Consider the following 13244-nt stretch of genomic DNA (forward strand, 5'->3'; position numbering starts at 1 on the left):
TCCCTAGATGGTTTCCATAGTGACGCTCCAGGATTGTGACGTCAGCGTATGTATCCTGCCGAATGAAAAGGTGCGATTTGCGTTAAATAAACTGCACTAAACCAAAAATTGCCGATAATCGCTCGCACAAGGCTATCAAATATCCGGCCATTAACACCACCCCCAAGACAAGACGGATCATTCTGTCAAGTGCTATCGATTGCACTATAAACATCGATTAATAAATCTGAAAACTAATTACATTTTTCATTTCTCTTTGCTTTGCGAATCAACATATTTAATTTAAAGCGAATTTTGAATTTCGAGGGGTTGGAAGGGGCGTTGCCAGGGGCCACATGGGGATGCTATCGCTAATTGGCAAACTGGTCCGACAGAAAGCTGTATGCATGAGTAAACAAATTCGCTGATTGAACATGGACCAAAAAAGATTATTATCGAGATTCAAAATTATCAAAAACCAGCAACACCGATTACAAAGGGGTGCTTTTCGAATGGTTGTTATCGCACACTTTTATAAAGTGTTATCGGGAGCACACATCATCGCACTGATTGCAGGATTTCGGATGGAATAGGTATTTTTCAGGGCTCCGCTGGGTTCTAATGCCTCAATTAGGAGGAGATGGAACCATCTCTCTTTCGCTTTGTTAGGTGAAATATCTACCTGCTGCCTATTCCTTTATTTACGACCAGAAGATCAGACAGAAATCGGAGTTTTCCATTGCCAGCATATAATATTAATTAAAGACTTAAAGACCAGATTTTTATAAAGTAAAAATCTGGTAGGTATTTTAGGATACGTTTTTTATTGATTCCTTCTCCAAGAAAAGCAAAAACATAATTTTGCAAGACACCTCTGCATTATCAATATTTTTTTCCTTCAGTTAATATTTTTATTTTCAGTAGATTTTATTTTCCAAATTCTTTGTATAGTTTGTCACGAACTAATTTTTCTACACTTTACAAAAATTTACACTTTATTGCGAGCTTAATTGCTTCAACAAGTGACAGGTCCACTATTTCTAATTTTGTTATGCTATTTACTAAAATTTCAGAGTGAGAAACTGGCTTGACTAAAATAATGCTTTGCATTTGCAAAAGTCTGTGAATCTTCATTCTAAATAAAATATCAACCCAATAAGAGACTGAAAATCAAAAAAAAATAAAAACTGAGTCCCAAGTTAAAAACCAAAAAAGGTATAAAAGTTTTTTAACTAAATCGGTACATTTTTGAGTTTTGTGAAGAAAACTTATGATACAACTGAGTTTTTGAGAAAAAACTTGCAGAAATCTTTATCAAAAACAAACCGATCTATAATTTATTCATGATTTGTAAACCTTGGAGTAACAGAAAACTTTAAATTGTCATAGAAAACAGCGAAATTTCAGATGGTTTGGCCGACATTTACAAAATAATCAAGCCAGAGTTTTTTGTTAAGTTGTGAACGCTTTATGATTGGTCTGTTTTACAGTTGGGAGTGCAATCTCCCACCTCATATCCAATGATTAACGCTTCAATCGCCTTGCAATTTTTTGTGCACCAGATAAACAAGTAGGAGGTGATTTTTATATTTTTATTGGTCAGTTACTGATTTCAGGGACAAATGAGACATAAATAGGACATAAGAGCCGGTCTTTCTCGCAGGACAGGATTTAAAATAAATCCATTTTTAAAATCATACTTAACAATTATTACCAATTTTTACACTGCTACGTAAATAATTTTTTTATTCCAAAATAAAAGCTAATACAAAATTTTATAAGATTTTAAAAAATACAAAATATTGAGAGTGAAACTGTAAAAAACTAAGCGAATGAAAAACTGAGAAACTGAAAAAACTATAGAAGAGGAAAAGTAAAAAAAATTGCTCACTTATACACACATTATGTGATAAAAAAATATAGAAATATAAAGTTTTATTATTTGTATCATCTTTCCATCGCATGTGTAGTACGTGATCTGAAAAAATTCGGTAACAAATTGGAGTCATTCCTTTTGAGAAAAATTGCCGTACTCGTTGCCATTCAATTGTTTCAGCATGAGTGCGTCCAAGAAAAATTTATTCACCTCCTGGTGAAACAAAATCGATTAAGCAGAAAAATCTTGCGAGAACAGTCGTTTCCAAGTTTAAAATAAAGAAATTAGCGCTTGGCATTGCTTGGCTGGTAGTAAATCCACCTGAGTCCCCGAAGGCCTGTAAGCTCTTAATAAAGCGCGAATGAATAGTGAACCAATTTGCGCTTGAAGATTAGGCGTAAGTAAATGAGTTCCCGTCTCGTCAAGGGACTATTTGTGCCACTTTCCGAAGTGTATAAAACAGAAGTAGTAAATCTACAAAATAAAAGTCGAACTTTCAGTTGTATAAAAGCCAATAAGAAATTCCAGCATCTCAAGTGTCCGTCTAAACCGGATAATTTCCATCCATCCCGTTGTTCCGTCCCTTTCTCGCGCACGTAATGAGGACGTGCGCTGCATCCCGACTGGAACGGGATATTGAATCCTGCTCAGTGCAATCCTGGAAACTGAGGCCATAAACATCAGTCGATCTGGTCGATACATTTTGGGCGCATAGAGATGGGCAAAGCTATAAAAACGCCATACGACAAACTATTTTTTATGTGGCGCCTTTTCAGCTCCACGTTCCTGAAACGATCATGACAAACAAAAGCCTCCTGCAGATTCGACACTCGTCAATTGTGTCGGTTAATGATTTACAGAAAGCGGCTCTTTGTTACTAAAATGATCGAATTCGCTCCCATCTTTATAACGGGCGATTCGCGTGTGGTGAACAGGGATGGGTTGCTTGGCAACGAGAGCCGACTCCGGGTGCCCGGAGCAGCGATCAAGGTTACCGACACAGTCTGAGCTTACGCTAAGTCCGGTTCCGTGCCTCCGGTGACCAATAAGCACCGCCACGCACATGTAAATACATTAATTTTAAGGTCCTCTCAGGCTTGCGCTTATTTTCACGCACAAAGCGACACGTAATTACAAAAATAATAACTCGAGGGACTTTGATTTTGCTCGTTTTGTTTAATCAAGATGTTATTAAAGCCCAGGAAAAAATAGATAGCGAACACAAAGTGGGAATTTAATTCGTTTCAGATGCTTATTTACCAGAAAATTAAAGGCAACTCGAACAATACCCAGCCTTTTGTGTTTTTTGGTAATTGGAGCGTTGCCAGATACACACAAATGTTACGACACGCAAAAACTGGGAAACAACGGAAAAAGCTTGCAAAAGCTCGCCAAAATAGTAAATGGTTATCAAACAAAACAATAGTCCAAGGGACCTACGTCTAGATTACCCTGTACTACAACAGTACTCAATTATTCGTCTTGTCTCGGCTCTCACGAGTGCAATTTCGACCATTTACTACTAGTTGATGTAGTTGTTTAAGCCTCATGATCACGAGAAGTCAAATAAATAAGTGTTTAGCTTTGGAAATTAAAAATGAATCATTGATTATCTCCAGCTTTATCACAGGAGGGAGTCTGAAACACGTTTTGGCAATTAATCGCAAATCGTAAATTGCGTACTGGGATTATGAACGGACGTGTTTGGAAACTACTGTACCAAAAGTTAAATTTCGGGTAATCTCATGTTAAAAAATCAGTTAGTTGTAATTATGATTTTGTTCAAAACTTTGGCTTTATTTCTTCTGTGAGATCCAATCAAGACATCGTTTTACTAAAACAGTTCATTCGAAGCATTACAACGGATAATCCAGCTCAACCCTTGTTCTAGTTTCTTCATAAAAATCAGCGCTGCTCTAAGACGGCATTAAAGCGACTAAAAATTCACTTTGAGAAAAATAAAAGCGAATAAAATGTAACTTCCTGTTGCTCCAATTTTCTTGTCAATTGCAAAAATAAAAGGTTTTTGTGTAGCTGAGCTAACTAAAACAAATAAATTACTGCTCCCGCAGTAAAAGAAACGTAAAATTTTAAATTTCTAATAAAAATTTTAATACTCGAGAACTGAAAAAGGGAACTGTGTCAGAGAACAAAGAGCTGGCAGCGATGACACATTGCTCCTTTTGAGGAAAACAAGAGGGTAAACAAGCGCTCCTTCCCCAGCAAAAATTCCAGGAATGTATTGGTTCACACGTAACGCGAAATTTATTTTGCTATTCACGAAACAACAAATACAGGCGTTTGACTGATCGTCTTCCCAATTAAAACTTCTCGTTAGCTGCAGGTGCAAAGACTTCCACTTTGCCTCCTTTCTTTTATTTTGAATTCCCGCTAATGAAGCCCGACGCTTGCGCCTTGAACCAATCGATGAACGCATATGCTGGGGGCAAATACAAACCCACCCTTGCTAAAAGCAAAACCGCACAGTTTCCCATCACTCCAACAAAGAGTAGTTCTTAATTTGGCGTGATTCATCCGTTCCGGAGTCTTCCGGCAGGTGCGCTCCGGAAGGTCCGGGCTGCGGAGCGGCCGCTGATTTGTATTAAAAAAATGGCAAAAATCGGCAAATTTCTCGCAAAACAAAATACACGCGTCCAATGGCGAATAGCGGCTGGGGTGCGATCGCGGGTGGGGATGGACGAGGGGCGGAAAGGGGTGGAAAGCTGCGCATGGGGTGGAGAACGACATGACGCCCGCCGCGACGGCACAGATAGTGAGTAGACTGACTGGCGTCTGCAGGTCTAGCGTGTCTGACAGATTTTTGCTACTTGGTAAGTCATTATTGTAACCGTATCTGTGGTAGTTGCAGGATGGTGGTGTGCTGTAGCGAGGTGCTTAGTGGTAGAGACACACCCCCTTACACCATCAATTTAACTGGACGGTTTTTGGCAAAAACTTTTGGCGACTGAAATTGTTCGTGCTTTTGTGTCCGGTGAGTTTGATTTTTTCCAAAATTTCACAGCCGTAGTGCTAATTTTGGTAAATCGTCACTGATAAGATAAGCCGCCCCCTAATAGTAGTAAAACACTGTTATTTGGTAAATAATTTTGTGATAGTGGTTCAGACAATGCGTATGCCGACTAGCAGCTGTTACGGATTGATACGACTCTGATAGTAATTTTTATTTTTCTCTGATGATCGGGCCCGACAAACAGCCCTCACAATTAGCATTGATTTTTATATTTATATACCATGATTGAGGTCAGAATGTGCATTTACCCAATTTAATGTACCCGAGCTAAGGTTAGGTTTGCATCACGTGGTATCATGACTGTCAAGAAAGCTCCGGTTTATCGATTTCCGCATGCGGTTATGGCTAAGACGGGTTTACTTTTATTTAATCGATTTAATGTGATAGGTACGGAATCACTTCTATGCCATCTGCATCAAACCAATTGCCTTATTTCACCACTTTTTCCACTCGCACCCCTTAAGTGTTGTTTATTGCCATGTAAGGATTGGATTGATGGATTAGCGACTTCCCCACGCTTCTTTTTTATGGTTTCTGTCGATATACGCTTAGTGACGTCACGATATATCGTAATTAGTCTATAACACGTCTTAGTTTTGTCGATAAGTTTCCAACAAAACCGAAATTAAAGTGGCGTTTGGCCGCGCATGTGCTGCTACCCTTAAGTGAAATCGCTGAAACTGAAATCGGGCCCCTCCCATAACTGCACCACTGCTCACTGGACAGCTTTTCGCCTTTTCCCTGCATTCGCACGAGTGGTATGCGAAATATTTTTGATTAATTTGTAGCAAGTCTAGTATGCATGGTTTCTTTTAATTTACCTATTTTAAACATGTTTTGCACTCACTATAATGGCTTAATCAAATTTAGATAAAGTTACAATGCCTAGCTATTAGCCGTAATAGAAAATTCATAAATCCAAATGTTATCGTTGAAATAATCATTGTTGTGGTTTGTGATAAATTGTTGTTTAGATTTCTATAAAACGTACCTACCCATTTTGCCCGTGTTTTAACTTTAGTAATTGAAGTCGTTCTACAGAAACTATTATTAATTTGTGATTAGAAATATTAGAGTAATTTCGTTTTCCATTTTTAAAATTTGTCAGCATCTTTTGTTTGTTTTTTTTATAAAATTATACGATTCTCACTGTCGTAAACATATAATTATTACAAGTTTTTCAAATTTATTTTTCACGTAACTAATGAAGAATAGATTGCCTGTATAAATCCACTAAAATGTGTCCATCCGGATTATTACAGATTAATTAGGAAATAATATATGAAACTAAAGTTGGGGTAAATTGCCTTCTATTGATTTTGTAATGTACGCAGCTCTATGTTATAGTGGTCGAGTATTATTTGCATATTAATTCAGTTCTACTAGTGTCCACAGGTAAAAATTATCGAATAGTTTAAAAATAAGTTTTGGGGATAGCTACAGGTTATTTATTTATTCATTCGGAATCTGATAAATAATAAAAGGAGGTTACAACTGTATTACGGTTCAATTCATTCGTTTTTTATGTAGAACTGTTTGCTTATACTTGGAATATTCAGTAACCGCCCTGATCTAATTTTGTTTAAAACGGGATCGATCGTGAATGAATTAGCAGCGTGGGGTGCATAAATATTTTTGTAAAATTTTCAGTAATGATTTTTGTTTTATGGGAATGAGATTCGGTTCGGTCCTGTCGTAAAAATTTGGCACGTGTCGTGGACATGGGGTGATGATAATGCAAGCCAGGGGTGGAATATTGAATGAAACAGGGGTGGCGATCATCGCTCCCTATTTCAATTCAAGCTCATTATGCCTTACTCGTGCATAAGCGTATGTCTGGCTACATTGATTTTGTCTAGGAGCACACTTTACTCATTATTAATGTAGCTTCCCACTTTTCCAAATCGATAACCAAACTCGGTAATTAAACATTTTATTGCTCCAAGATTCAATTTTACTTCAAGTGTTTGCGTTCTAATTTAGTAAAGTGTGGAGATAGAGTTCGTGTTTTATGAAATGTTGCCGATAACACAAATATAGCTGACGTTTAGGGTGAAAGGTCACACAACTAGAATGACCTATTTGTTCGTAAGGGATGTAGTTTGGAGATATCAGCACTCGTGTAATTGATTAAGCGGCGAATACGCCAAAAGTTGTGTTTGGCAAGATCGTAGCTATCGACCACACTACAGACTTAACACGTCGGCTGGGGCCGTCGCGGCGCTTATGACGTCACGACCTGCACGCTATTGTCACGTGTCGTAACAGCTGATAATGAGCACTACGTTAACTTGGCCTCTGGCACCATCAAAAATACGACCACGTTCACTGCACTGCTTTTATTGAGACAATAAGAGAAAGTTAAACACTAAAACTAATCCCCTCTTTTATCACTTTTGTTGATTATTTTATTTCTCTATCCAAAAATGAGATAATTATGATTAAAAACGGGCAGAGCTTCTTCGAATGTCCCAGAGCTTTTGCAATCCGATATGGTCTAGTGGCTAGGATACCTGGCTCTCACCCAGGAGGCTCGGGTTCGATTCCCGGTATCGGAACAATTTTTTTTCCATTAAAATAAACACATTTTAAGTTTAAATTTTCTTGTGTGTTAGTGGAACATGCTTTCACAATCCGATATGGTCTAGTGGCTAGGATACCTGGCTTTCACCCAGGAGGCTCGGGTTCGATTCCCGGTATCGGAATACTTTTTGTACCAATTTTAGTTAATCAAAATTTATGTAGCTATAAAAATAAATGGAATTAAATCTCAATCATAACTATTTTTATCTCTACTATCTTCAAGGTTAATCCCTAGTGGATTAAACACTAATCAATTAGACATTTTGAGACATAATCGATAATTTGTGAATAATGCTCGACCTTCTATTTATGAACGGTTTAATTTCAATTTTAACATGATATTTATTACTTACTTTCAAGCTAAAACCGAAATAAATTTAACGGCTAAGTTGCATTTTTTGTCATATTTTTATAATTATTTATAACACCGTTTATTTTTTATTTTCTAAATATATTCTGTTTTATAGTTATTACTTAAGTTTATCAAAATATTACTGACATATTTTATATTTCCATTAATTATACAGGGTGTCTACTGAAGGTATTTTTTATTTTTACTACAGCGTTTATTTTTTTTCTGAATTTTTCTACCTTTCCTTCAAATTAAAATTAAGTAATTTTTATAATATTCATCTTTTACGGATCTTTTGTACAAAACAACATCTAGCATCGCTTGTTCTAGAACAATATAAGAAATAATAATTTTGACTAAGCTTCATTATAATTATAATTATAAAAAAATGTGAAGAAAATCGAATGCAAATGGTTTCAGCACGATCGTTAATTTTTGAGATATAAATAGTAAAAAATACTTTTAGGAGACTAACGCTGTATTTAGTGTGCGTGTTGACTGTCATTTGTAAATTTATACGTGACGTACTATAATTTTTAGAATTACTAATAAACCACACCGTTTGTGATTTAAGACTTAATTAACAAAAAACATTTGTAATTAATTAAATTTTAGTTAGATTAATTGAGTAGAGCTTTTTCATGAGCATCAAAGCATCCACCATCCGATATGGTCTAGTGGCTAGGATACCTGGCTCTCACCCAGGAGGCTCGGGTTCGATTCCCGGTATCGGAAAACTTTTTTTTTTAATTATTACACAGATTCTACTAGATTTAAAATTGTAGACTTGCGACCAAAACTAAGTGTTATTTTTATTGAATCAGAGAATGATTCAAAAGTCACTATTATTTTAATGAACATTCATTCTAACACGCCATTGAGCCGAGCTTTTATTTCCTGAAACTCCACACCATTTGCAAACTAATCTATTTTATTACGTTATCGCTTTCACCTAGTTTTGTGCTTTATTGTCCTTTGCGAATGCAGTGAAATTCTCGCGTCGAAAAAATCCCTTGACTAACCGGCGCCTTATTGAGTATCGTGCCGTAAAACATGATAATAACGTCTAGTGTATTGCATCTGACACTAAGCAACGATTGCGTGACACTCTTGAATAAATTCCGGTTGAACTCGGGTTTCCCATCATCGTAAACACTCTTCCGTCTTGTAAACAAAAAATCAATCGATTAAAAATCTGACTTTTCCAGGCGCCGACCACCAAATAACCAGGAATCTGTCATTCTCCTAGTGTTCACTGTTGGCCTGTATGTTTTTGTAACGCATAAGGCACGCGGTGAATGCCAAGAGCAGACTTTTGTCAACGAATCAAAGTGCGTGTAAAGCTACTCTTCACAAAGTGTCGCGGGACGAGTTATGACAGGAATGTGTGTAAAATATCAGTGGCCCCAAATGTGCATTGCGCGATTTTGGAGGGTGCGAGTATTGTGCCAGGGGAGTTCAATGGGGTGCATGTTTTATATGTCGCTCACCCTTGCATTAGATAGGGTCTTTGATTAAAGATAGACGGCACTGCACTTGCAACAGAGGGAAGGGCACACACAATTAATACACATCAATTAAGAATTAGCGAAAAGTTGCGAAAAAAGTTGCCACTAATTTACATAATTAGCCAAAAGGATGAACTCGTAATGAGGAAAATTAACAAGTTTCTAAACTTTTTATGCGATTTAATGAACGATACAGTGAATCAAATTGGAATTCTAATTGCGTTAAGTTTGATGCATTGGGTAATCTAATCATAACTCTAAAGTGGGGACTAATTGATGGATTATTTAGCTCAACTTTCCACTCTAATACTTTCCCTACCATTTAAAATTACCTCATAACCCAAACGTCGCACCTCTGTTTAGTTCGCTAATTGGATTAAATAAAAATCGCAATTTCGGTCGACTCTTTTAGCCAGTAGCTGAAAAATATACAGAACCTCCAAGAAAAAACTTGTAGCAACAATAAGTCCATTGAAAGTTAAAAAAAATAACACGTATTACTAGAGATACATTTGATTGTTTCTAGTTTTAATTCGAATTAGCTTAATCCTTTATTACATTTTTTACTCAATTTTGTCATTTTAGAGCGTCATTATTAATTATGGCAACAGTCATAAGTAAATATTTGTTCTCCTGTGATTTAAACATTTTCTAAAACACTACGCTTTCAATGACTCTTAAAATTTATTATTTTTCGAAATAAAGATGAAAAATTAAAAACAATAAAAACTACAGTTTGTTAGATAATGTTTTCATTCATTCCTCTTGCATTCTTTTTGCTCCTCAAGTCGCAGAATGGTTGGTATTATCTTTTATTAACAGAATTTCAATTTCTAAGGAATTATTTTACAACTGCTGCGGATGTTCGTTCAAAATAATATTCGAAAAATAAGACTAATTACATCCCAAAATTTTCCAGTGCTTCTGAACAACTTTTAATGGTCTATCTAACTAAAAAACATTTTGAAAAATGCTTGAATAATAACTTCAGTGATTCACTAATTCACATTTAATTTATTTTTGTTCTGAACTTACGCTTATTTGGTTTATTTTCATTGCTTCTTAAAAAATAATTAACAAAGTAAAAATAAATTATTAGCTGTTTTAAGACTATAGAAGTGCTATTTACTATTTTACATTTTTTTCAACCTTATTAAAAAAATTATTCTGCAAAATGCCACATTAGCATTTCCGTAGTTTTGAAACAGCTAATACGTCGGTAAAATCATTGTTAATGGTATTATTAACTGAGAAATTAATAAAAGATCTAATTTATTTCACAAAACATAGTTTTGCAAATAAATAAAAGAAAAAATTAATAACGCAGAAATAATAAGCGCATTATTAAACATCATTGTAATCAAAGAAGGGTAACAGCTGCTTTAATGATCCAAACCACCTTATCGATGAATTATTAACCGCGTAAAACACTATATTTACAGCGATCGGTCCCCATTCTTTGCAATCAGTCACGCAACGTCTCATCGTTCTTTAACCAGGAGTTCAGTGTGCAAATAAAGCTTGAAACTTGGAATTATCTGAAAAACGTTCCTTTGTGGGTTAATTCAGCGAAAGCTGTTGTTAACCTTGGGCAATTTGCTCGCTTCCCATTTCATGGCTTTAAACAGCAGGAAGCGTGCATCGATTTTCTAAAAATGTCCAATCTGAAATTATAAATTCAGGGTGAAGTAATTGTGTGATGTTTGATCCATTTCGCAAGCCGCCACTGCACTCAAGCGCCTTCTAACAAGGGCGGTTTAAACGAGCACAGTTAGTCGAAGCATGACGTGGGGGCGAAAGCCCCACTTGAAGGGTCCTTAGCAGCCTTCAGCAGACAGACGTGCGGCCTTGATGCCGACACTGCCGTCACCAACAGAATTACAAACCCTTCACCTATTCACGGCATCCATTCATCCCCTTTCGGTGGACAAATAAGGCATATATTAGATTTGGTTGTCTCATTTAGTGGGGATTGAGAGCGAAGATATCGGCGATTGTTGGCCCCCTTGACTTATTTTTTTAATGATTTTGCGACTGTTGCAACCCCATCCCTTAGGAACGGGTGAATCATCTCGTGCGGTTTTAATTTAGGACGCCGGCGGGGTCTGGAGGCGGACAGATGTGAAATCGACAAAAGTTGTAATTGCACTTATAAAATGTTGCAGTGTCTCATTTAATTATACACCACCTTACAACAGTAAGTCAATTTTTATTATAGTTCTCACGAAAGTTCTGCCATAAATTCCGCATTTTTATTTGTTTTAATAAAACTTTCCAAATTTAAACGAATTTAAACGTCAGACTGACAATTTATGCCCAATATGGTCAAAGGACGTAAAATATTTTCATAATTGAACCGGCAAATGTTGCCTCGTTTTTGAAAAACTTGTTAATATTTTCACTAACAAAGTTGGATTCGTTTACTCCGAAGCCGTTTCTCAAACTTTTTGTGGAAGAAATTAGTTTGTCGAGTGGTAGAATTTAGTTGGCAATATGCAAATTCCTTTTCTTTCTAAAAATTACTTTTTAACAAGTTTCAAAGTGAAGAGTTATGGCACTCAGTCCGTAAAATGATATTTTAATAAACGAAGCGAGTTTCAGGTACCGGTTACCAAAATAAAAAAAATAAATCAACTAATGATTAATGTTTAGTAACAATAATAAAACTATTCGAGCGTCTTTTATTGCAAAAGTAAATCTGGAATTTAGTTCGGCTGGAACTATTCCCTCTCTTTATAGTTCTATTTATGAAATCCATAACGACCCTTAAAGAGATAAAACAGTCATAGGATTTCTTTTATATGTAATCTGACAAATTGTCTCGAATGCCCTTTATTGATTGTTCCACAATGAGCGTATTTTTCAGCTGGCTTGTCATAAAGCTCCCCCGAGTCTAATTTGGTCAAACACCCAAGACGGCAACTAATAAAACTGCAAGAAGGGAAAACATACAAATAAAATACGAAAAAATACACTTGTAATTCCTGAAATCGTACTTTGAGAGACCGGAAAAGCATAATAGGGTCTTATCTATTATGGCTGTTGTTGTTTGACCAAAATCTACATATCATCCAAAACTTTTGATAAAGGAGGAGAAGACGTGACCTGGAAAACTTTAACAAGAAGCCTCCTTGTTGACAAATTTGCCAAACTTGGACCCAACAAAACCAAAAAGTTGGAGATGAAAAATTAAATTTCGCTTTTGGCACATTTTAATTAGCATCTTTCCAGCAGCGAAACATTTCACAGTTTATGATGATGAGTACATTTAATTTCATGTTTAATTTACAAAGAAGAACGGTTTTAAATCCTGCAAAAACGTGCTTAATTATTGGTAAAGTAAGAAATAACTGATGTGACGAGCTCTCAGCAAACCGTCAAAATAAGTAGTGATAAATATTCCCGATCGGCGTTCCCATCTATCACGCCCTCGCTTATTGTCCTTAAGCGAATTACCATTTCTGCGAGGCATTGCCTAATCGAAAAGGGTAAAAAAGTCCGAAATGAATGAAACATTTGTCGGAAGAGGTCCGTGTACGAAAATAGGTCCAGCCCAGCCCAATATGAGACGACCGAAAGCTCTGGGAAACGGGCACACGTTCCCTGGGAAATGATGAAAGGCTCAGCAGCAGGACTGTTTATCGATCCTGTTGCCACGGCAACAGGACCTCTCTCTCGCAGATTTCATCTGGCAAGCGACGGCCGGTGATGGACCCAACTCGCTCTTGCGAATAATGGATACTTTGGCTATATGTGTGTGTATTATTTAACTCTGATACGCGCGTGCATTGCAGGCTAAAAGCTCCTGCATTGAAATGCGAAAGGAAATTGAATTTTATTTGACGCTGCTTTCGGATGCATCCACATGTAATTTGCGACGCACTCGACCGCAAATAACATTGGGACGCTATTCAT

The 13244-nt window shown here is 36.5% G+C and overlaps 4 non-coding genes across 4 annotated transcripts; all 4 read left to right on the forward strand.

Annotated features, from left to right (window-relative positions):
• Positions 1-7372: 7372 nt before the first annotated feature.
• TRNAE-CUC (transfer RNA glutamic acid (anticodon CUC)) lies at positions 7373-7444 on the forward strand. The gene has a single exon. It is a non-coding gene; the product is annotated as a tRNA-Glu (tRNA).
• A 75-nt stretch (positions 7445-7519) lies between these two features.
• TRNAE-UUC (transfer RNA glutamic acid (anticodon UUC)) lies at positions 7520-7591 on the forward strand. Its single transcript has one exon. It is a non-coding gene; the product is annotated as a tRNA-Glu (tRNA).
• Positions 7592-8484: 893 nt separating this feature from the next.
• Positions 8485-8556, forward strand: TRNAE-CUC (transfer RNA glutamic acid (anticodon CUC)). The gene has a single exon. It is a non-coding gene; the product is annotated as a tRNA-Glu (tRNA).
• Positions 8557-9057: 501 nt separating this feature from the next.
• On the forward strand, positions 9058-9136 carry Mir124 (microRNA mir-124). The gene has a single exon (NR_036292.1). It is a non-coding gene; the product is annotated as a microRNA mir-124 (primary transcript).
• Positions 9137-13244: the final 4108 nt, after the last annotated feature.

Source organism: Tribolium castaneum, chromosome 5 (assembly GCF_031307605.1).
Source record: "Tribolium castaneum strain GA2 chromosome 5, icTriCast1.1, whole genome shotgun sequence".
Lineage (NCBI taxonomy): Eukaryota > Metazoa > Arthropoda > Insecta > Coleoptera > Tenebrionidae > Tribolium > Tribolium castaneum.